A 26616-nucleotide genomic window follows, 5' to 3' on the forward strand; every position below is an offset into this window, starting at 1 on the left:
GTTATAATTAGACGATGGCTCAAAATCGTATATAATCAAAGTAAAGAAGAGAGAATAAAAGTCAAAGTTAGTCGAGAGATCCGAAGTTAATCATGATCTTGAAGATAAAAGACGAAAGTCAGATGCATATGGTGAAGTTGTAGAACATGTTGAGGATATGAAGTTGGTGAATAGAAGTTGAACAGTTTCAAATAGGATCACTATGGACCATCTCAACATTTGAAGTGATGTTCAAATGTTGTAAATTGTGAGTTTGTAGATATTCTAGTTGGAAAAGCATATAAAAGTGGAATCATTTGACGGTGACAAAGATAGCTTGTAACGTTATGAGTTAGAAGTATTTGCAACAGTAGGCTTCTTGCTACGTGGTATTATAAATTTACTCATTCGGGACAAATTTTACAGATTCCCTATGGGAATCAACATCTATATCATCATGTGTAGATTTCAGTCCTAATTGTGTTTTTGACCCGGACTTCCACATTATAGATTAACAAGAGTCTGATATTGGATTCTAGTAATACAATTTCAAAAGGATTAGAGCTAAACAAACGAAAACACCACGGAACACGTATACAACCGCGTTAAATTTCACTTTATTTTCAGTAACATTATTACCAACCCAATAAAAATGTTGCATCTTCCTCATTACAATACAGTCATTAAAATCCGTTGGTAGTACGCAAGAAAATATTTTAAGTCCACGTATTTTAATATGGTTTTGTTTCAGACAAATTGCTGCAAGATGGAATTACTGAAAATGAATTATACTGTGCATATATGGCTGATAAAAAAATTATAATAGTATAGTATTGTCTAAGGAGCCTGCGTGGCTCAGACGGCAGCGCGTTAGCCTCTCACCGCTGGATACCGTGGTTCAAATCCCAGTCACTCCATGTGAGATTTGTGCTGGACAAAGCGGAGGCGGGACAGGTTTTTCTCCGGGTACTCCGGTTTTCCCTGTCGCCTTTCATTCCAGCAACACACTCCATTCTCATTTCATAGCATCTATCAGTCATTAATAAATCACTTTGGGAGTGGCGACCCCATCGTACTAATAGCCTATATCTGCTTCATTCATTACATCCCTGACCTGGTCAATGACTGGAAAACAGGCTGTAGGTTTTCATTTTCAGTATTGTCTAAATTTTTCATGTTCCATAGATTCCATGCCAAAATTTGATAAGTCCAATTTTTAAAATATAATTTTTCTCCCCCCACCCCCAACCATGCATAAAAGAAAGAGGAATGTATCACACTGTGTTTACACATGAAGCACTTCTACAGTAAAGTAAGTATTCCACTATCTATAAATAAACCCTTACTTATGCTGTTTTGAAACTTTCAAAAGCTTCTCCTAAAAAAAAAAAAAAAAAAAAAAAAAAAAAAAAAAAAAAAAAAAAAAAAAAAAAATCCGACTTATCTGCATCAATTTTTCTTCACTTCCAATAACAAAGCAAATCCACAATGAAAAGTAGAACAAAATAGGGTTTATAGCTAAGTCATATATTTGATAACAGTTTGATTTTCTTAAACTTAAATATAACATGCTTACAGACATGTGTTACAATGTCCCTTCAATCAAGAAACAGTAAAATACCTTGCAAATTGTCCTAGGCCTAATTTATTTCCCATTGAGAAACATTCACAAATATGTGAACTTCATATTCTATAATATAAAAATATATAACTGTTCAAAACTGTGATCTTTTTATAGTTCAACACAAATGAGATATTCACTTGATCTTCTTCCTGCTTCTTACATAGGAAAATATTAAGAAATAGAAAACAGATTTATAGTACTGTAGGGGAGGGTGGACCAAAGTGAGACAAGCTTATTAAATCTATTTTTTGAAAGAGGGAAATTTATTTATATTTCTTAATGGTAGTAGCCATTGTTATTTGCAGCCATGACACGCAATAGGCAGAGAAAAAGTACCATTGGTATGGTCAAACAAGAGGATATGAGGGCTGCTGTAAAACTTCTGGAGGAAGAACTGTCAGTGCAGAAAGCTGCTAAAGATGTAGCCTTCCAGACACTTCACAGGTAGGTCTATATAAGTAACTTTACAGAATTCATATTTTAATACAGTCCTGACTTAGATTTTAAAAGTTAATCTCATAAATTATAGGCCTATATTTAACCCACTTCCGCACAAAGACGGATCTTTCCATCCTGGCTCTCGACCGCACTCCGGTACAAAGATGGATCTCTCCGCCCGCGCGTAGTGTTTATTTCCGGACCCACTCCTTTCCTTTGAGAAAGGATTTGATATTAGTAAGGTAACTTCTTGACAGATGGAAGCACTGTTTTATTTCATTGATGTATTCAATAAACACTTCTGTGCAGTTATTCCATGGAAAGAATGACCTGTATCTTAGCAACCTCATCTTAAGCGAAATCATGGCTGCCTCCAAGTTGAGTGACAAAGCAATTATAAGGGAATTTTTAGAAGAGTGTGACATTGATATAGAAATGAGCGACGAAGAATTTAGTGGCAATAAAAGTAGTGAAAGTAGTTTGTGTGACAGTAACGTGAGCGCTGGTAGGGGTGAACAAAGTGCTGTTTTGCCGTCAAGTATGTAACTGAATTTTAGGCCTACAACTGATGCCACACCAACGGCTTCTAATAATATTTTACACGATAGGGAATGGAACTAGGAGCACGTAAGTAATACTTCAGAGTATCATTCATACATCGAAACTGGTGAAATAAATAGTGTTGCTGTAAAGCATGCTTTTTCAGTGTCGGTGATAATATCATGTGAAGTAATGAAAATAAATGGTACACCAAGAGACAAATAGGTTCAATTAAATGGTAAGTGAATGGGTTAATATTACAATGCTTAAACTTTTGCATATACAGTAGGGCTAGTTACTAATACTGTTATGAGATAGACTTACAGTAAATACATAAATACAATGAATATTGTTTTATGTTTTAGGTATGTTATGAAAAAGAAGACTAGACCTAATGATGACATCATGAGGATGTGTCCCAAGTACAACAGTCGACCGCTAAACAAGAACAGGACCTGAAAGATTATCTGTTGACATTCTCAGCTATGTTTTATGGCCTCACTTTATTAGATTGTAGAAACTTGACATATGAAATGGCATCCAGAAACGATATTAACCTTAGCCAAATGTTACACATCTTTATCCGGAACCCATCTATTCCCGCACGAGTGATAAGACATGTTTATCTGGAATTTTTATTTACATGCTTTTGCGACCGTATGTTTCCTCTTAGGGTTGAAATATTAGCCAATAGATGCCAGGAGTGTATAGACAGGGCCTTTATTTAGGCTAAACACAAGGATTTGGAATTCTAAAACAGGTGTTATTTCCGAAGCGTGGTTTCCATGCTGGTGTATTTCATATAAGTTTGTTGACATTGTGAAAGTTTGGGTTTTGCCTTTTCTAGATGTTATGTTGCGGAAATATATTCAAAACGAGAGTGTCACAATTATTAAATAGTGATGATGAATACACGGAAATGAGTGGGAAAGCGAGGAAAGTGAAATTGTTGCGAAAAAGTGCGAAAATAACCTAAGTGACAGAGCAGACACAGAGGAAGACGAAGTAGTTCTTACCAGTGGGATTAATCAACGTAATTTGATAGAAAGTGAGGGTGATAGTGATGAGCAGACCATACAGTGATATGACGTGGCTAATTGGGGATACCGGGCCACAATCAATTCCAGTTTATAATATAAATAAAACTTTCAATTTGCCTCCTCATTTTGACAGTGCAACTGAGCCGATAGAGTATTTGTCCTTGTTCTTTGACGACGAAGTACTTAATGTTATTGTCAGTGAAAGCACTTAGTATGGGAATTATAAAAAGCAGAATACCCCTCTTCAGAAAAGGTCAAGGCTAAATAGATGGAATGCACCCTCCAGGCCTGATATTGCTTCATTGCTAGCTGTTACGATAAACATGGGTCTGCAGCCACTACCTGACATAACAGATTACTTTCTAGGCAGTGGGTGGATATAATGCTTTTTTTTTTTTTGCTAGGGGCTTTACGTCGCACCGATACAGATAGGTCTTATGGCGACGATGGGATAGGAAAGGCCTAGGAGTTGGAAGGAAGCGGCCGTGGCCTTAATTAAGGTACAGCCCCAGTATTTGCCTGGTGTGAAAATGGGAAACCACGGAAAACCAACTTCAGGGCTGCCGATAGTGGGATTCGAACCTACTATCTCCCGGATGCAAGCTCACAGCCGCGCGCCTCTACGCGCACGGCCATCTCGCCCGATATAATGCCTTTTTATTCAGATATTTTTCCAAAAGATGAATTTGTTCTTCTGTTTTGGAACTTACATTGTGCCCATTCTATTGATAATGGAAAGCTAACCAAAGTTCAACAAATCAGTCCTATTTTAGATAAAATTCAGGAATAATGCAAATTGCTTTTCTGTCCTGGTCCCAAGGGTGCAGTTGATGAGAGCACTATATCATTCAAAGGCAAAGTCTCCTTCAAATTATAATCCAAGACCTTCAAAATTTGGAATGAAAGTATTTGTACTTTCAGACCGCAGCAATGGGTACATATACAATTTCAAACCCTATTTTGGGAAGAAAGAAACTGTAAATTCAGACCTTCTGAAGACAACACAAGTTGTGAAAGATTTGTGCTATGATCTTGTCAAGGATCCATATGACCCCCCCAACAGGATATCACATTTTCACTGACAGATATTACAGCTCCACCTGATCAGCAGGAAAGTTAAAGTTATCAAGCATACAAATGGCGACCACAGGAACTGTAATGCCTTCAAGAAAGGGCATGCCAGAAGAACTGAAGAAAAAAAAAAAAAACCAACAACATGGAAATGTGCTTTTTTATCGGAAGGTTAACAAGTTAGCTCTTGCATGGAAGGATAAGAGAATTGTCGTGATGCTCAGTACTTTTCATAAAGGCACAAAGGAACATATGACTGTAGTGCCCTCTAAGTTCCCAAAACCAACCACCAATAAAAAAACCTAATGTCACATTGGATTATACCAAGCATACGGGGGCTGTAGACTGTAGTGACCATTATGCTGCATCATATCCTTTTTCACCATCAAATAAAGAAGTGGTACAGAAATATGTTTTTCTGGCTGCTTGAAGTTAGCAGAGTAAATGCCTACTTATTATATGTAACGGTGCAGCAAAAGGACCTCGAAAAGCCCATTTCACATCAGAAATTTAGGAAGCAGCTTGTTCTCTCTTTAGTCCACGACAGGGTTGCTGTTAAGGGGAGAATTGCAGATGTGATTAGGAGAGGAAGAAAAGCTGTTGCGCCCCCCTCAGAAGAGGCTTCAAGGACGTCATTTCATGGCTCGCAGAGAGAAAAAGGGTTCTGTGGCCTGTGTTGTCTGTAAGTCCCAAAAAGTAAGAAAAGAGACTATTTACTATTGTAAAACTTGCACAGCAAAGTCATTCTTACACCCTGATACATGCTTTGAAATGTATCACACAAGTGAAAGTTTCTAAACTGTCAGAGAAGCCTCAAAATCATGTGTATAAAATTGTATCATAAATACTAGTTAAGATTGTTACTGTACAAGTTTATTAGTGAATTTGCCAGTTCAATATTTATAAGAGTAGCCATAGTGAATTATGAAGTAGGGTGAAAGTGAATTACAGCTCAGTTGTTCAGTGATCTTAATCAAGACTACTTTGTGTTGTGCCTTGTGCCATTTTTGCAATAAAACCAGCAGTTAAGGAGTTATTTTTTCAAGATTATATGGATACCTACAAGCTGACCTCCTGAAATCAGGTATGAAGGACTTAATAAACTTTATAGTACTTACATATTTGCATTTTCATGTGTGTTAAAAATTAAAAATATTTTTACAAAAAATAATTATGCTCACAAGCAAAACCTTATCCGCTTGGCAAGGGTTAAATGTCCATAATCATGGAAGATTCAGAAGAGAGCTGGGATAGAATGGGTCCGAGGTTACTTAAAGCGGCATCCAGATTTAATGCTAAGACAGCCGGAAGGTTGCAGTTTGTCACGTACAACATTGTTTAATAAACATAATGTAGGACAGTTCTTCAATAAACTAGAGATTATATTAAAATGATCCCCTCTCTTTTCAAATGGACTGTGTGTGTTCAACTTAGCTGAAACCGGCTGCAGCACTGTTCAGAAACCAAAAAAGATAATATTGCAGGAAAGGTGTAAAGTAGGTGGCAAAAAAGGCAGTCTTGCAACAGCATGTTATATAATAAATGCAGCAGGGAATGTTCTTCCTCCAGCCAGCCATCATATTTCCTAGTTCATTTTAAGGAGCATATGCTTCAAGATGCCCCAACTGGAAGTCTCGGACTGGCAACACAGTCTAGATATATGAGCTGTGAACTGCTTATGGAAGTTTTAAGGCATTTTGTGAAGCATTTCTAATCCTCGTCAAAGAATCCATTTCTCTTGATTATGGACAATCATGAAAGCCATTTGACAAATGAAGCAAGTGACAGCGCCAAGGAAAATGGAGTCACCATTTTAACAATCCCTCCTCATTGCACCGATCATCTCCAGCTACTGGACGTTTCAGTCTTCGGGCCCTTTAAGTCATTCTACAATGCCGCTGTTGATTCGTAGATGATGACAAATCCTGGAAAAACTGTTTCCATTCATGATTTTGCAGTGTTCATTGGCCAGGCACATCAACGAGCAATAACACCATCAAACATGCCTGGATTTTGCAAAACAGGAATATTTCCTTTTGATGCCCATGTATCAAGATCAAGATTTTCTGGTGACTGATGTGACAGATAGGGAAGTCAGTGCTCAAGATGGCAAAACATCTTCCAGTGAAAAAGCACTAGGCTCCCACGAGACAGATGGCACGAGGATTTGTAAACAAAGTGGCTTGGAACCTGCTTATATCAGCTCAAAAGACATACAGAACTACCCAAAAGCTGAGAAGGCAGAGTCTACTTCCAGGAGGGAAAAGGGGAGACCTTTCATTCCAATTGACACCCCAGAAAAAAATAAACTTGATTTTCTGCTCCAAAATAAAAGGAAGTGCAAGAAAAGTTTGTTCAGCCAAAAGAACTTGAAATGCAAGAAAGCAACCCCAGCTACAGAAATGTTGAAGGATGATGATGATCATGATTCTTCTGATTCAGACAGCTCATCAGAAAATGAAGAAAAATAGCTCCTAAAATTTTATCAACTTGCTCATAAACCTAAAGAAGGCGACTTCGTTCCGGTCGACTTTTCGGGGAAACACTCACGATTTTACATCAGGAAAGTACTACGAGCTTTGATGACGATGCTTGTTGTTTACAGGGGCCTAACATCGAGGTCATCGACTCTACCTTAGGATGACGGAGATTATGAACTAAAATTCCTAAGAAAAAGTGCAAAAATGATGAGCAGATTTTTTTTTTTAAATCCAGAGGTTGCAGATATCGCTTCAGTCCCTGTGAAAGACATCAGATCACTGTTGCCCGTTCCTTCTAGGTATAGCAAAACAAAAAGACGAAAGTCATATCTCAAATTTTGTGTAAATTTTGGGAAACTGAATGTGCTGTAGTGTTTCTGGCATTAATTATGTATTTCAGTGTTTATTTGTGTACCAGTTAAAATAAATTTTGTCACTGTGTCTCAGTGTGGACCATCATCTGTCTCACTGTGGAACACGGGTCGGTTACAGTGAGACTGCTGTGACATAATCACTATATATATATATATATGTGTGTGTGTGTTTTTTTACAGAAAAGTCTGGATGCTTTAGAAATTCTAAGGGTATGAAAGTGATGAGCAACAATCAAGTAATATTTCAGCATTTAAAGATATTTGTCATATCTGGAAAAGTAAGTCAGTATACTAAAACAAAATTTTTCTGTCTCACTGTGGCCCACACTCCCCTATATGCTGTTCTTACATAAAAATAACAAACTACCTCCAATACTCTGTTTACTTCTATACTTATGAGAATTTGCCTCTTCCCCACGACATAATGAATTTGTAATTATCTTCATCACAAGCAACACAATCCAGAACGTTACTATGATTCAGAATTTCCAAGTTCTGGGTTTCATCACCACTACCTTCTTTTATATGGGAAGGTAATGCTGAGCTAGAGTCCTTCAAGGCACCTGGCTTTCTTAGAACTGATCTAGAATTACGAGTACAACTGATCATGCTAAGTAATGAAGCACCTCGACCAAATCCTTTTCCTGAACCTTGAAACATTTTAACATCAGGAAAGTCTTCCTCACCGAGTCCTGCAGCCCCTTGTTGACCAATATCTTCACTATACTCCACATCCTTCTGGTAGTTAGATTCTTCATCATCAACACTAAGATCACGAATTGTGGAAGCCACACTTCCAGGTCTCTCATCATCATTACCATCATCCCACTTCTCCGTAAATCTGTCCATCTCAAAATCTTCAATTGGACATGACCGAAGGGCACCATGAACATTTTCTGAGGGATATTTATGCTTTTCTACAAGTTTTCTGTCTGGACATACAGATAGATGGTGCAAATATTCTGCCTTTGGCATTCTATGTGTAGCATCAAATGGACAAATTTCCAGGTGTACATTTGGATAATTTTTTGCACATTTCACAAGATGATATGGCATCCGACATTTCAATATTTGATGTGACTGATTGTACGGACAAGTCACAATTGGTGAATAAATATCCATGGTAGAAAGTGATTTATGTGCAAATTCACAAAAATGTGTACTTTTATTGAACAAGATAAACAAGTGGGAGAATATTTTGTCCTGAAGAATTTAATTCATTATCTTGATGTTAAAAGATGCATATGAAGATCCTCAAACTGTTGATCATGAGTCTGGCTAAAAATCTCTATTCCATTGGAGAGGTGCTGGTATCTAGAACAGAAATTAAATTACAGTACAAATTAAAGATATATCAATATTGAGAAATATCACATTTGAAAAATATGTAGGAACACACAGCAGGAAAAACATAATTCTTTTCATCTTCATAACTTGAGAGAGATGCACATGGGTATGCTTTAACCCCTCAACGCTAGAGCAGTCACAGCGCACACCACTCGCTAGCACAGGCAGAGGCCACTACTCGCCATGAGTTAGGAGCATAAAATGTGTAATCTTGGAACAGCTGTACTCTGTAGTTTCCACACATATAAACACAAAATTTTGATACAACATAATACACACCTTCTGCCCTACATCACGAATACCCCCCTCTGAACCACTTAAGTAGACCTACATTCTTACTGGAATGCATAGGCATCTGACATGCAAGCATGTAGCTCAACATCACACATCTCGCTAACGCCTCTACTTTCTGCATTCATTTCCACCACTGCACCATCATTTATCATTTTGATTGTTAGTGCACCTGGAACAGTCAGCTGTTGATGGTGCTCTGTATTTTCGTTGAGATTAAGTAGAAATTTCATAGTAAAACGGCGTATGTTGTGCCTGAATGATTCCGTTAGTGCAATAAATAATATGTGTTCAGTGTCTGTAGAAGTAATCACGATTAGTGTTACATATCTTTTAAATTTACACTGAGCAGTTCTGTTGGTGTTGGTAGGTTACATGATGTAAGTTACATAGATTAGGTTTTGTTTTAGCTTGTGTTGGAAGAAATAGGAACTAATTTTTTTTTTTTTTTGTTTAACTATCTATAATTTTGTTGGTAGAATACTTATATAAACAGTTTATTACACAGAGTTGTACCTTCTGCAGATTTTATATTCGTATAGGCCTAGGCACTAGAGACAGTATTTTGTATACAGTACCGAAAGATCCGTAGCACCTGTAATAAAGGTGATAATTTGATATAAATGATAAAATAGCCTTGTAAATTTTGTTAAAAAACAAGTTCAAGAGAATAAATATACACCATCTCACTGAAAAGACAGTTAATGGTCATTGTATTGTTGGTGATTATCGCTGCACTTCGTATTCAAATATACCACCGTTGGCATCGCAGAGTAAATATTAACAATCCAGTTCCTATATCCCGATATTTGTTTTTTAAGTGTCTGGTGTACTTTTGAGAGAAGTTACTGAGATATTATTTTAGACATCTTCCTTTTTATTTCGGCATTTGAAGGGAAAATATTAGGCAATAATAGTCTACCAGGTAACTTGTAAGTGCATGTTATCCTTTCAATATCTGGTAATTTAAAAGTTGTAAATCTCATCGTTAGGTCCGTATTGAACAAAATATACCTTTCTGAAAGAATGTTTCTTGAGGGTCCACCTTTTCAATACATTAAGTGTTTTTTTTATTAATTTACATAAATAATGTTACATCCAAAACTGTCTTAAGCGGGACACGTTTCGCATGTTTTTTTAAGGCATCTTCAGCCGCTGAAAGGTTGAACAAAAGCACGGTGAGTCAAAGGACGAGGCGTTTCACCATCACAACAAGGTCGAGCAAACCAATACTGGTTCATAACATCACTAAACTCTTATCATTGACAAGTTTACACAACGTAAACAATACTGTACATATATAAGCATGTTTTAAGTGATTTGATGTCCGACTCGTTGGCTGAACGGTCAGCGTACTGGCCTTCGTTTCTGAGGGTCCCAGGTTCGATTCCAGGCCGGGTCGGGGATTTTAACCTTAATTGGTTAATTCCAATGGCACGGGGGGCTGGGGGTATGTGTTGTCTTCATTATCATTTCATCATCATCACGACGCGCAGGTCGCCTACAGCCGTCAAATAGAAAGACCTGCACCTGGCGAGCTGAACCCGTCCTGGGATATCCCGGCACTAAAAGCCATACGACATTTTATTTCAGTGATTTGATAGAATCTGAGGATGTTCTTGTCGAATGAAACATGTCATTCTTTGTATAATAGTGTGTATTTTTACAGGTATGTTTATAGTGTTACTAGCTGATGTACCCGTGCTTCGCTATGGGATTCTCAGAGACTGACTTTGTGGTTTTCCTAACTGAAATCAACATAGGTCATTACAAAAACGTGAGTATGAATGTAGCGATTAAAAGCAATGCTATCCTATAAAATACTCGATCAAATGGAAAGCCGCACGTTTTATTACTTTTAACGAACAGTGCTGCGGTTAGAGTGCGGTGCTAATCTAATAGTCCAAAGTTCCAGAGCTGGGATGACCAGGCCGCAGATTGCCATGAACACTCATCTGCCATTATTCTGCTAAATATGCACACTGTTCATTCCAATCAGTGCCTCAAAAGAGGGGTTGAATAGCCCGAATGCTATGATGATCCAGTGTGTTACGTACCAGTAGTATCAGAAAATTTATAAACCAGGGGAATGGCATGCTAAAGAAGAAAGTTATCTAACTCCCCAGCTACTTCCCATCAATATTCAGGCAGGCTGTTACACTCTGTACGACTGGGCGAGTTGACCGTGTGGTTAGCGGTGCGCAGGTGAGAGCTTGCATCCGAGAGATAGTGGATTCGAACCCCACTGTCTCGAACCCCACTGTCTGCAGCGCTGAAGATGGTATTCCATTGTTTCCCACTCTCACACCAGTCAAATGCTGGGCCTGTACCTTAATTAAGGCCTAAGGCACTCCTAGCCCTTTCCTATCCCATCGTCGCCATAAAACCTATGTCGGTGCGACGTAAATCAAATAAAAAATACTCTGTAAGCAGCAGTAATCCTATCTACCGGAGATGAGGGGCAACAGAAGCCACAAAGCACATCACGACAAACAATGGTCAATGTACTGTTGTAGGCCTTCACATTTAGTTTTTTTTTTTCGACTCTGTGATTTGTAAAATATTTCATACCGTAAACTGTAGTTTCTTATTCTCCGACTTTACATACCGATTTTTATTAAATACTGTTTACCCATTTTCTCGTTACTCGGCGCTGATAGGGACTTTGTAACAAAAATCCAAATTCATGAATATCTTTGTGATCATAGCCAGTACGGCAACAATGTATAAGACATGAAAATAGGAAATTTAATACTATATAACCTTAGTTATGTAGCATTCATCGATTACACCTCTAATAAAAAATATTTGAGAATTAAATTTTAGGCCTTCCCCTAAACTACCATTTCACTCAGTGTGAATAAAATAATTTACAGCCTAGACTATAGCGCCTTATTTCCTGACTTTGCATACCGATTTTCATCAAGATAGGACTACTAATAACAATATTTGAGAATTAAATTTTAGGCCTTCCCCTAAACTAAGATTTTTCGCAGCGTGAATACACTTATTGACAGCCTAGATTGTAGCAATTTATTCCCCAACTTTGCATACCCATTTTCTTTAAAATACGACCACTAATAACATAAATAATTGAGAATTCAATTTTAGGCCTTCCCCTAAACTACCATTTCACTCAGCGTGAGTAAAATGATTTATAGCCTAAATTATAGAGTCTCACCCCCCAACTTCACATACCGATTTTCATTAGACCACTAATAACATAAATAGTTGAGAATTCAATTTTAGGCCTTCCCCATAACTACCATTTCACTCAGCGTGAGTAAAATGATTTATAGCCTAGATTGTAGAGGCTCATCCCCCGACTTCACATACCGATTTTCATTAAATTCTCTTCAACCGTTTTCTCGTGATGCGTGTACATACATACATACTGTACAGACAGACAGACAGACAGACAGACAGACAGACAGAAATTACGGAAATGTAAAAAGTGCATTTTCTTGTTACTATGCACATGACCGATACAGAAATACCATTATTTTCAAATTCTGAGCAATGTACAGACAAAACTCTTATTTTATATATATATATATATATATATATATATATATATATATATATAGATTGAAATTGCAGTGTATTAGATAGACTGATAAGTTTTTGTTACATTTAAAATACTAAGTCGATACTGAAAAGGAGGGGTCGAAAAATACCGGGCGCCCAGTCGCCATGGCGCCTGAATTTTCAAATTCGGTTTTGAAAATTTATTTTTTGGAATCCGGAGTTCCTTACAGGTACTTTCCCATTACTTTACAAAGTAACAAGTCGTGTGGTGTTTCACGTTTTTTTTCTGTAGCTCATATGTTCTAATATGTCAATAAATAGTTTCTGTGCTTTTGGCAAAGTCTTGAATTCTGTAATTGCCCTTCGTGCCTTGGAACTGGACGTTTCAGTTCTGCGCGGGAGCTGCCTAGCGGTCATGGGAGATATCGTTGTAACCCGTCAAACAAGTATCCTTTCATGTGGACATATCGTAACACATCGAGTTCTATTACAGATGATCAGCTATCGGTAGCCGAGTACAAAGATCAGACCAGAGCTGTGGAGAAATCCAGAGAACTACTACGTTAAATAATTCCACAAACACTAAATTACCGCCATCCTTCCCGTGACTAGCCGTTCCTCAACTATTGCTGCCAAAGCAGTGGTGATAAATTCCCGTGGAATTCATTCTTTGCATTTAGAACGTATGGAATGACGTGTTTATCAATTCTTGTATTTTCACCGAACAATATTTATACTTTTAATTTAATGACAGCATTTTGGTATTGAACAGTTTGCACTTTATAAATACGGTTGTTTTTATTCCTGTGCGTTTGTGGAAAATTGGCAACGTAGCATCAGACATCGAAGCGCGCGAACTCGGAAGCACCGCCGTCTCGATCCTCCTATACTGCCTGCTCTATGCGAGCCTTTTTGCGACTACGCTGCGACAAAAAATTCTCCGCTAGATGGCAGACATAGACGCACAATGGTCTAAACTTATTCTAATGACGACAGCCTACAAAACACTATGCAGTATGGTCATATGTTCACTGAAAATCGTAAATTACATCAGTAATATTAAATATCGGCAATATTACCTGCACGAAGTCGCAGTTGGCCTCTTCATGCACAATCTAAAGATTTTCCTGGACGAAGGCTTGGAGTGGTACCGTACTTTTTGTGTTCTTGCCAACGCAATATGAAATAATAGAGGTCTTACGAACTTGGCTAGGATAATATCACTAACATTTTGCTAATGTTCTTTGACCTCACACTGTAACAAAACACATTCTGAAAGATTTTTTAAATATTTGTTTTACGTCGCACCGATACAAATGGGTCTTATGGCGATGATGGGATAGGAAAGGCCTAGGAATGGGAAGGAAGCGGCCTGGCCTTAATTAAGGTACAGTCCAGAATTTGCCTGGTGTGAAAATGGGAAACCACGGAAAACCAACTTCAGGCTTGCCGACCGTGGGGTTCGAACCAACTATCTCCCGGATGCAAGCTCATAGCTGCGCGCTCCTAACCGCACTGCCAACTCGCCCAGTATTCTGAAAGGGAAGACGTCGCAAGTCCTCGTATTACGCTCGTACACTTGAAGGACTTCGACATAGGGCACATCAGTTTAAACGAACTCCTGGAGATGCCTCACCAGAGCAACAAAACTAGGTTTTGGGTATCGAACTCCTCCTCTGTCCTGATGTATAATCAGTTCCATTTAGAGGTGTCGAAGCTCTAGGCAGTGAGATGTTGCTGACACAAAAGTCACACTCCATCCTCTCTTCAACAACACGAACCTGGTACCCGGAAGTTAGGATTTGATTTCCTGTTTCTAGTTTGATTGGAATATTGTCGTCTGGATATCTGAGGTTGTCCAAAATGTCTAAACATGAAGGCGTTTTGTGATTGTCCGTCACAATTTTTATCACAAGGAATCCACTATCCTCCACGGCTTTAATCACCTTCTGGAAAAAAATCCGCAGCCTTTTTCCAGTCATTCGACTGGGGCAGGAATGGAATGAATGAAGCCCCCATCTAGCAGGGAGGATAGGAATTGTGCCGGCTGGCGAAGCCTGTCGCACCCCTCCGGGGGGTAATGATTAATGAATGACAGATGAAATGAAATGATATTCGAGAGTGTTGCTGGAATTAAATATGACAGGGAAAATCGGAGTATCCGGAGAAAAACCTGTTTCGCCTCCGCTTTGTCCAGCACAAATCTCACATGGAGTGACCGGGATTTAAACCACAGAACCCAGCGGTGAGAGACCGGCGTCTTCCACCTAAGCCGCGGAGGCTCCATCAAATTCTGAAATAAGATGTAAAGGCACAGATGCGAGAGTAATCTCAGGATATCCAATTACTTCCTTCATTAGGTCCTTGCCTAGATAAAGCCGACAGCCGCTTTTCTCTCAATTCTCTTCTAGACGGTATTTCATGGAGTCGTATGTTTTCTGGCTGCGAACAACCTTGCCGAGATTGGCAAAATGGTATACAACAGTTGAATATTTCGGGGAAAAAATATACCTTGCACGAACGGAAAGAAACAAGTACCAACACCTTAAAATCACTTTTGAAATATCTATAAAAATAACATAATTCATTCATTTCACAGTTCTATTCAAAATATATCTTGTACGAACGAAAGTGACCAGACACGTTTACTCATTGTACAAAAACTCAGATTTTCACACACATTCATGCACCAATAATACAGTGCTACACCCACACTGACAGCGAAGATTGTGCGTCTACTGCTGCACTCTTACGGCGATTTGGAGAACTATTGGTAGTTGCGCCTTCCTGTGTTAAGCCGATTTTACACGAGGACAGTATGCAACGTATGCAAGACAGGACAATATTGTACTGTCCTGTGCTCCGTGAACAGTTCCCTTGCGCAGGACAAGACAATATCAAGTCGTCCGCTTTCCATCGTCAAAATGGTCCACGACGCCGTGCTCTTCAAGGAAAATTAAGAAAATTGGTTCATATCTTATACGAAGATGTGTTCGATATAGTTGAAGACGTTATAACTAAAAATAAGAAGAGACTGTGGTTACGGAAATGGTTGTCACGCAGATCTTCATTAGGATCGTCTGTTTTATTATTAGAAGAAGATCCTCAATAATATAAAATGTGCATGAGGATGTCAAGTGAATGTTTTTGAAGACCTTCTGAGGAAGGTCTCACCGATGATTCAATGTAACGATACATTAATGAGAAGCAATACCCGCCAAAAAACCCTACAAATTACTCTACTTATCAACAGGACAATAAGAGCGATGTTGGGGGAAGGCATTGTCCCGATAGATAGGAAGCGAGGCTAACTCGTAAGACAGTAGCTTATTCATTGTCCTGTCCTCGGCTAGTTCGTTCACACGAGGACAATATTGTCTTGGCTCACTGTATTGTCCAGTCTACTGTCCTCGTGTAAACTCTGTGTTAAACTAGCGGCATAGAGCAGGCAGTATAAGAGGATCGAGACGGCGGTGCTCGGAAGCCATTTAATGCTGGTGTATTTTACGTTTCTGTGCTATACTTGAGAAAATCGGCAAAATGAAACGAACATAACCGCACAAATTGACTGTTGCGAGTAACAAACAGTGTACTCTTGCAGATTTCTTCGTAAGTAGGGCCCGTAAATGTAACACAAAGTGATACAAGAGGGAGTGAATGTGTGAAAACACTTGATGGAAGTGCCGACTGTAGAGTTCAGGACGACAATGGCCAGAGTGAAATTTATGGTGTGCAAGACAATGATAGGTCAAACATCAAAAATACGTGGAAATTTCAGCACTTTCAGCGAATTGCGTAAAGAAAATGAATGCTAATATGTCACAGCATATGAATGCACTGTTCATGGCATCTTATCATATTGCAAAAAATAACAGATCCTACACTGATTTTGAAGGTTTGGTTACATTGTTAAGCAAGCTGCATGTTACTGATTCAGAGAAGTATGAGAATGATACATAATGCAGAGAATCGTAGCTTGAATGACTACGCACTAACTTTCGTAATATTGCCGACAAACATTCTAAAGGTGTGTCCGGATTTTCAGCATATCGTTGTACTTTCCCATTACTTTACAAAGTAACAAGTCGTGTGGTGTTTCACGTTTTTTTCTGTAGCTCATATATTCTAACATGTGCAATAAATATTTTCTGTGCTTTTGGCAAAGGCTTGAATTCTGTATTGCTCTTCGTACCTTGGAACTGGACGTTTCAGTTCTGCGCGGGAGAAACTGGAAACGTTTAAAACATACGAAAAATCCTATCCTCACTCGAAGTATCAGGAGGCTGAAAAAAATGGCGTAACAGCCCCAAAGGGCCTTGGCCTACCAAGCGACCGCTGCTCAGCTCGGAGGCCTGCAGATTATGAGGTGTCGTGCGGTCAGCACGACGAATCCTCTCGGCCGTTATCCTTGGCTTTCTTGACCGGGGCCGCCATCTCACCCTCAGATAGCTCCTCAATTGTAATCATGGAAGCTGAGTGGTCCTCGAACCAGCCCTCAAATCCAGGTCAAAATCCGTAACTTGGCCGGGAATCGAACCCGGGGCCTCCGGGTAAGAGGCAGGCACGCTACCACTACACCCCGGGGCCGGCAGGAGGCTGAAAGTTTCATGAAAAATCCCGAATGTGCACTTTTAGCGAGGTGCGTCAAGAAAATGAATGCTAATATGTTACTGCATATGATGGCATCTGATCATACTGCAAAAAAAAAAATCAGACCCTACACTGATTTTGAAGGTTTGTTTGCATTGTTAAGCAAGTTGAATATTACTGGTGGGAAATCAAACAGGCACATGTAGCATAATTTTAAAAGACGCTGACCTTGAAGGAAACTGGTGATTATTTGGGTTAGTATGTCTTAAAATATAAATTTCCATTCTTATATGAACTGACACTATACTTTTGAGGCCACATTTCAAAAATAATATGTAGCTTGATCCTGGTCTAACCTGTGGTGTTCATAATGTATATTTGCAAAAAAATGTGCTGGCTCCTGATAAAAAGAGGCTGGCTACTGAATTATTTCTATTTTCTTCTACCCCTGCTGAAAAGTATGGCTTCATTCTTAACAAAATATGATGAAACCAACAAAACCTGATTTCATGGTAAGACAATAGGAACCGTATCATTCAAGGTCACTTAAGATTACCTGGAGACTCTTAATCCAACATCACATGCCTCAAATGACATCTTGAAGAGCACGTATACAGAATGTCAGCGATGCCTACAGGCCTTAAAGGTTCTTGGGGAAAGAGTTGCTGACTATAGACTGATGTTAGTGTCGATCTTTTGTGCTTTCCCAGAGGATACTGTCTGCTGACAGATGATCTATGCTAGAAGAGAAAGCATTATGGAGAGTCAAATCAGCCATGGGGGCATGACTACACAAAAAATAAGCAGCAATTATTTCACACCCAACACGTTCACATCCACAGCTGCTACTCTTCAAATGAACAAGAAATCAGAGAAGAGCAATGGAGGATCCATCGCACTTCTGTATTCACTATTCCAGTGGGCTGAATGAAATAGGAATGTATAAAAAATCTTATGAGGAAATATTGTTGTTTTCTGTGTTTAAAAGAGGACACGGTGTGAAGAACAGTATCAAGAAGAGAAAAGCATCATGTTCTCAGTGCAGAAAAATTATCATGGAGCCATTTGTAAGAGAGTGGACATTTGTACTTCACCCAAATCTTCCATGGACACCACATCCGTCAGAAAAATAACCGTCACATCTCCAGCATTTACTGTAACCATCTTCAAACAGGTAGAATATGGATCACAGGCCTCACTGTATTAAGTAAACTTCCTTTATGTGTTCTGGATAGACTCAGTCCATTTTCATCGGGAAGTCTTTTTCCTGAGGAACTAAGTTGGAAGTAGTCACAAACTACCCACAGTTAGCACTTTCAAAACATCACTTCTAGGTTGTTCAATCTTTGTACAAAGAGTGTAAAAAAAAAATGGCGTTATGGAAAATTGAGCGTGTGTTAGTGTTTCTACCACAACGAAGTGTATGAATGCAGTATTATGAGCACTCTGGATTATACTTTTTAAGACAATGCATGTCAGCAATGCATTTAAGCCTAATTTATACAGGGAAGGTTCAGAGGAGTCAAATATTTGAAGCTTCTAAACATGAAGCCGGTATTTGTTGTGGCGATATGCTTTTTTTATTAAATTCAAAATGGACACAAATTACTATTAAATAGTCAGTAAAAATAATGACAGACAAAAGTCTCACTATAAAATGGTTGTATTCCAAGCTTGTATATAATTAACTATTGCATTGTTGCTCTAAGAGGTACAAACACACTTTGAAAGAAAGAAAGAAAGAAAGAAAGAAAGAAAGAAAGAAAGAAAGGGAAAACTTGGGTCTGGGAATAGATTCGTAGGCGAGATATGCATAGAGCATTGAACACACTATTGAAAAAATTGGCTTTTTTTTTTCTTCTTTCAACAAGTTGCTGTAAGTCGCACTGACCCAGATAGGTCTTATGGCAGCGATGGGATAGGAAAGATCTAGGAGTGGGAAGGAAGTGGCCATTGCCTTAATTAGTGTGAAAATGGGAAACCACAGAAAACAGTCTTCAGGGCTGCCGACAGTGGGATTCAAACCCACTATCTACCAAATGCAAGATCAACCCTGCGCGCCCCTCACAGCACGCTAACTTGCTTGATGGAATTGACTTCAGAGAATTCCCTTTCCTAAAGGAACCAATCATTCAGATAGTTCTTGCCGGTAGAAGGTTTTCAAAGATTTTAATTTCTTGCTTATCATTTCAACATCTATGTCAGTTTGAGAATTACAATCTCAAACAAACTTCACTTGTTTCTAGTCACATTAGTCACATTCCATATTTATTGTACACTTCTAGGAACTTAATAAAGATATTTTAATTCCACTTAAAATCATTTTTGAAGAGGTTAAGTCTTAAAACCACAAGGCACGACCAAAAGAGGTGAAGGCATTTTAGGGTTTATGAAGTACAAGAACAGTGCTGGATTCGAAATAGTCACATGAGTGGAAAGTGGACACAAAAGTCAGCTCGATTTACTTTCTGCTACAATGAAGGTTAACTATGCAATCATCTGTTTACACCAGGAAAGTCTGGAGGGAACTTGCCACTTCACTCCATTAAACTGTGTACATTATGCTCTAATGACAGGGTTACAGCAATTCGAATGAACAAGGATCCATCAAAGATAAGGTTCTTCTCAATCTGTCAAGAAATAGCAAAAACAGGACAGAAAAAAAAGTTTGTAAAATTGATTATGACAATTTTGTGTGAAATGAGGTGCATTTTGTAGTTCTTAATCAGCATAGATCATTATTGCAACCGTTCGACTCATTGGCTGAATGGTCAGCGTACTGGCCTTCGGTTCGGAGGGTCCCCGGTTCGGTTCGATTCACGGCTGGGTCGGGGATTTTACCTTCATTGGTTAATTCCAATGGCCCGGGGGATGGGTGTCTGTGCTGTCCCCAACATCCCTGCAACTCACACACCACACATAACACTATCCTCCACCACAATAACACGCAGTTACCTACACAAGGCAGATGCCGCCCACACTCATCGGAGGGCCTGCCTTACAAGGGCTGCTGCACTTGACTAGAAACATCCACACGAAATTATTATTAATTATTATTATTATTATTATTATTATTGCAACCAAGTTAACCAATTTCAATGTTTGTAATACAAGACTGTATATTATTTTAATGTAGTTTATTTTATAATAAAGTTTGCTTTTCAGATTTCAAACTTAAATAATATATGTTCGTGTATTAGTATATGAAGAGCACCAAACCATAACACAGGAAGTGTCACCCGTAGTCGAAACTGAGTTAATAGTGTTACGTGCCATCCCTGTGGTAGCCCCTTTCGGTACTTCCTGAAAGGGGTTAGCAAGTCACACGATCGGGGAGGTCCCAGCCGGCCTGGCCTTTCCACGCATTGTTCTCTTCTGCTGGTTTCCCCGCAAGTTTCTGGGAAACGCAGCAAGATTGTTCTGTCTTTAGCCACATCATCTGAGCTATAAAAAGGAGGCTAGCCACAGACAGTAAGTCAGCGTTAGTCAGTGTGGGACTCCGTGGTGGAGTCGGTATTGGACTTTGTGTGCTGGTGTTTGGTGGCTGGGCTGAGGACGATAGTAGCGTTGGCTGTTGCTGGTGTCTCATCGGATTCTTAACAAGGAGTGGTTTTTGGGTTGGGAGTGTAGAGTGAGTAGTTTAACTGAAAACAGTGCATATGGGACAGAAGACTTGCAGTACTTCATGTGTATAATTGGAAGAGCGTTAATGGTCGTTTTGTGAGGAGTAAAGTCCTACTGTTTAGCACTGTTGAACTATTGCTGTTTAGTTTTTCACTGTATGCGACTGAATTACTGGAGTCGAACCAAGGGGCAGTCATCGTGTGTTGTGTGGCCGGCAGCCCTGAGTTCAAAACTAGCTATTTACAAGCAGCTGCTGTACGGGGTGACTTGACTTGTAAGCAAAAGTGAAAGGCCTGTCAATCAGGATTAAAGCTCAGAGGTAGTATCGAGTTGGACCGCCCACTGTGTGAGAAGAGCAGAGACTTGTAAACAGCCAGCATTTAGTAAGTGTGGTCAGTCATGGTTGAATATAATTGTGCATGTGTATATGTGTGTGTACATTTATTGGGTCATCCTGAAATAAATTAGAGTAATAAAATACACTGTGTTTTATTTGTAACAATAAAGAAACTGGGTTGTATGTTCTGTTAGACACTTGCTATTGTTGCAAGAATTGAATGTGACAACTAGTAGCACTCCAGTAGTAAGAAATGAAATGTGCCTACCATAATGTTGCACATGCTGCACAAGATTCTGGCCCATCATGATGTGTTTGCAGCAATGTCAGATCATGAGGAGCAGCACACAACTTGCACAAGTAGAAAAAGACGTAAAAATGAATCTAAGTGGAAGAAGTGTGTACAGAAAAGGAACAGAAACTCTGGTTTGTTATATTTAAATAGTAGCTGTTGCCCACTGCTTCGCTTGCGAGGATTTCGTAAGTTGATAAAAATGAATTGTTCCTCAGTACTGCACTAAGACATTATCTGAAAACCCCCAAGTACAAAAACTCCGCGAAAAATTGCATTTCATTTACGCCAGAACCTCTTTGTAAACCACGTTTGTGGCATTGCCTTTTGGGGCTAAGATGACCAAGCTACTGGCAGAGCTAAACCTGGAACATGCGACATGGAATTCTACATGTGAGAAACATTAAAAAAAGGAGATTACAAATACAAATTTTCATGCCTGTAACATGGTAAGTTATGTGATATAGTGTAGATGTACAAATTTAAAAAATTGCCCCACTCTTTGGCTGAGAGTTCATCGTTGAGGCCTTCGGTTCACAGAGTTTCTGTTTCGATTCCGGACTGGATCGGATATTTTAATCCCATGTGATTAATTCTTCTGGCTTGAGGACAGGTTGTTTGTGTTTGTCCCAACACTCTCCTCTTCAAATTCACTCAACACACCACATAACTACAACAGGAATACATAGTAGTAATTAAATCCCTACATATAGGGTTGACGTCAGGAAGAGCATCCAGTCGTAAAACAGCATTAAATCCCCATGTGTGACACAGTTCGCACTTGCGACCCCACAGGTGTGCGAAAACCGGTAGAAGAGAAGATACTCATTTTAAAATATCACCCGCTTTTTAAAAAAAATTCACCCCCTTAAGTGGATTTTCCAGAAAAAGTGTGTTCACTTATTTTGAAAAGAGATTCCAAGTACGGCCTACCAATTTTAACGTCTGTAACATCTTCCATTTCTGAAATATATGTATCCTCATATAAAGAATTCAACTCCTTCCTCACTTCTTTTCAACCCGCATCCCTTAAGTGGATTTTCTGAAAACAAACATTTGTGTTCTTTTATTTTAAAGGATATTCCAAATACCAAATTTTATATCTGTAACATGTTAGGTTTTTGTGATATATTGTAGATAATCTCGCTGCTGTAAGCATACTGGAGTTGATGATGCCATGGTTACGGCAGTTCATTTCTTTATCCGATTCCTAGAGCAGGGGTAGCGTGGTGCCAATATCTCAATAACGGTTGGTTTCAGGGCCTTAAAACAGGGTTTTCGGGCCCATAGGGCTTTCCGAGTTTTGTTCTTTGCGTCAAGGGGCTTAAAACGAGCCTTGTCTCATCCTTGTATGACAAATTTGATATTTCGCCTATATTAGCCTAGTATTTTTATATCTCCCCATGTCGCCACCCCCCTCGAATTGTTTTGAAAATAAAATATAGCCTATAGCACTCACGGATAATGTGCCTTTCTATTAATGAAAGAATTTTTAGAATCGGTCCAGTAGTTCCTGAGATTAGCCATTACATACAAACAAACTTTACCTCTTCATATATTGGTATAGATGAAAACCGTACAAGTGGACCAGAAATCCGAACCAACATAGATGAAAACTGTTTTCTTAATCTATTATGACTGGTATGTCATCTTGTTGCCATTATTGAATAGTATTTCTTCTACTAGTTTTTATTAATCGATTAACTAGTGTTGTGACTGATGGTATTTTAATAGGTATTTTCAGCATTTAAAACTTAAAACACAGCCAAAGACAGAACTTTTAGGTATATAATACCAACATCTGCTACATGTAAAATGCAGGTATGACTAACAAATTTTGTCAAACCTTCATTGTCACCAAGAGAAGAGAACAAAATTTGATGTTAGGGAGTATGGATGCGTATGACAATCTTACCTCACCAGAAAGTGATGGGAAATGGAAAGAAAAATTATAGAGTATATCATTTCTATCCTCTCATGGAAAAGTCATTACTCGAGACATGACAATCTGAGTAAAACGTATCTTTCACATGATCTAAATACCAGAAAAATGTATTGCGGACTTACAGATTCAATGAAACCCCTCCTGTTTCTCCTCAGTGGTTTCATGAGATAATCAACAGTGAATTTAATCTTTCTTTTGTCTAGCCAAGGTCAGATACATGTTCTGTGTGCAACTCCAAAAACGTTGACATACGAGCCAATAAGGACCAATTGCCAAAATGCCACTGAGAAATCGCTAGAACTTCAGCAATGTCAAGAAGAAGCTGCTTGACAGTGCATGTCGAGTGATAAGTGTTAACTCAAAACTTCCTACTTGAAACATTTGAGTACTATCATTATTTGATTTACAGCAACATATGGTGGTGGTGATTTTTGTTTTAAGAGCAAGTACAACTAGGTAATCATCCTCTCTGAACAAATTAAATGGAAAAGAAATTTAACATACATACATTATCATTATAGACTGTTATGCCTTTCAGCGTTCAGTCTGCAAGCCTCTGAGAATTTACTAAACGTCGCCACAATCCTCGATTTGCAACTAGTGATGTGGCCTCATTTAGTTCTATACCTCTTATCTTTAAATCATTAGAAACTGAGTCTAACCATCATCGACTTGATCTCCCTCTACTTCTCTTACCCTCCATAGCAGAGTCCATTATTCTCCTAGGTAACCTATCCTCCTCCATTTGCCTCAAATGACCCCACCACCGAAGTTGGTTTATGCGTACAGCTTCATCCATCGAGTTCATTCCTAAATTAGCCTTTATCTCCTCATTCCGAGTACCCTCCTGCCATTGTTCCCACCTGTTTGTACCAGCAATCATCCTTGCTACTTTCATGTCTGTTACTTCTATCTTATGAATAAGATATCCTGAGTCCACTCAACTTTCGCTCCCGTAAAGCAAAGTTGGTCTGAAAACAGACCGATGTAAAGATAGTTTCGCCTGGGAGCTGACTTCCTTCTTACAGAATACTGCTGATCGCAACTGCGAGCTCACTGCATTAGCTTTAGTACACCTTGATTCAATCTCACTTACTATATTACCAACCTAGGAGAACACAGAACCTAAATACTTGAAATTATCGACCTGTTCTAGCTTTGTATCACCAATCTGACATTCAGTTTCGTTGAATTTCTTACCTACTGACATCAATTTAGTCTTCGACAGGCTAATTTTCATACCATACTCATTGCACCTATTTTCAAGTTCCAAGGTATTAGACTGCAGGCTTTCGGCACAGTCTGCCATTAAGATCAAGTCTTCAGCATAGGCTAAACTGCTTACTACATTTCCACCTAACTGAATCCCTCCCTGCCATTTTATACCTTTCAGCAGATGATCCACGTAAACTACGAACAGCAGAGGTGAAAGATTACAGCCCTGTCTAACTCCTGTAAGTACCCTGAACCAAGAACTCATTCTACCATCAATTCTCACTGAAGCCCAATTGTCAACTTAAATGCCTTTGATTGATTTTAATAATCAACCTTTAATTTCATAGAATCCCGGTGTGGTGAACATCTTTTCCCTCAGTACTCTGTCATATGCTTTCTCTAGATCTACGAAACATAAACACAACTGCCTATTCCTTTCGTAGCATTTTTCAATTACCTGCGCATACTGAAAATCTGATACTGACAGCCCCTCCGTGATCTGAAACCACACTGGTTTTCATCCAACTTTCTCTCAACGACTGATCGCACCCTTCCTTCCAAGATGCCAGTGAATACTTTGCCTGGTATACTAATCAATGAGATACCTCGATAATTGTTGCAATCCTTCCTGTTCCCTTGCTTACAGACAGGTGCAATTACTGCTTTTGTCCAATCTGAAGTTACCTTACCAACACTCCACACTAATTTTACTACTCATGAAGCCATTTCATCCCTGCCTTCCCACTATACTTCACCATTTCAGGTCTAATTTCATCTATTCCTGCTGCCTTATGACAATGGAGTTTATTTACCATCCTTTCCATTTCCTCAAGCAATTTAAGAAATTTAAAAATAAAACAAAATTATTCATTCAAGGAATGAATTAGGAAATGAAGTACAAAATGAAACAAAAAATTATTGAACTAAGCCGAAAAATTACTAATGAATCAAAAGGGAATGTACCGAGCTCGATAGCTCCAGTCGCTTAAGTGCGGCCAGTATCCAGTAATCGGGAGATAGTGGGTTCGAGCCCCACTGTCGGCAGCCCTGAAGATGGTTTTCCGTAGTTTCCCATTTTCACACCAGGCAAATGCCGGGGCTGTACCTTAATTAAGGCCACGGCCGCTTCCTTCGCATTCCTAGGCCTTTCCTATCCCGTCGTCGCCATAAGACATATCTGTGTCGGTGCGACGTAAAGCAAAAAAAAAAAAAAGGGAATGTGCGTTCTCTGAGTGACAGTACACTTGTAATTTACATGCCTTGAATAATCCATTGTCGCACAGAAATTGGATGACGAGATCAGCAGTAGACCAGTCATCGGCTAATATGCGTTCGAGTGTTTCCTGTAGGCTGAGACTCTGTCTTAGGCCAGAGAGATCGGTGCACTCTGTGAGGATGTGGACCGCGATGAAGTCGGCACCACAAGAACACACTGGGGGGGGGTCTTCCCTCTTAAAGAGCGTGTCGATCGTCCATGACCTATCTTCAGCCTACACAATACTATGGCCTCTCTCATTGAAGACCGGAAAGAGGACTGCCACACGGAGGTTGTCTTCGTAATTGCTCTCAGCTTGTTGGGAGTCCAGATAGGTAGCCACTCTTGATTCCCAGGAAGCCAAGATTGTTAGACGTAGCTGAGAACAAATATCTTTAGCAGGTACATTAACAGGTCTTAGAGGTAAAAGTACCGCTTCTTTTGTAGCTTTATCCGCAAGTTCATTTCCCTCAAACCCAACGAGGCTTGGAAGCCACGCAAAAGTGATTCTGATGCCAGCTTCACTTAACCTGGCTAGGTCATGAATCTGCTGCACCAGTGGGTGTTGTGAGAAACAGGTTTCAATAGATTGCAGAGCTTAACAAATCTGTACACATAAGAAAATGGTTTCTTTAGTCACCCAATG

General features: G+C 39.2%; 1 long non-coding RNA gene across 1 annotated transcript in view; it reads right to left on the reverse strand.

The window, feature by feature from the left end:
- Positions 1 to 8670: 8670 nt before the first annotated feature.
- Positions 8671 to 26616, reverse strand: part of LOC136885498 (uncharacterized) — a 55530-nt gene continuing 37584 nt past the window's right edge. Inside the window, exons 2-3 of the long non-coding RNA XR_010861543.2 lie at positions 17859 to 18042; positions 8671 to 8860 (exon numbers count right to left, since the gene is read on the reverse strand). This is a non-coding gene — a long non-coding RNA (uncharacterized lncRNA). The remainder of the gene's footprint in view (positions 8861 to 17858; positions 18043 to 26616) is intronic.

Source organism: Anabrus simplex, chromosome 1 (genome assembly GCF_040414725.1).
Source record: "Anabrus simplex isolate iqAnaSimp1 chromosome 1, ASM4041472v1, whole genome shotgun sequence".
Lineage (NCBI taxonomy): Eukaryota > Metazoa > Arthropoda > Insecta > Orthoptera > Tettigoniidae > Anabrus > Anabrus simplex.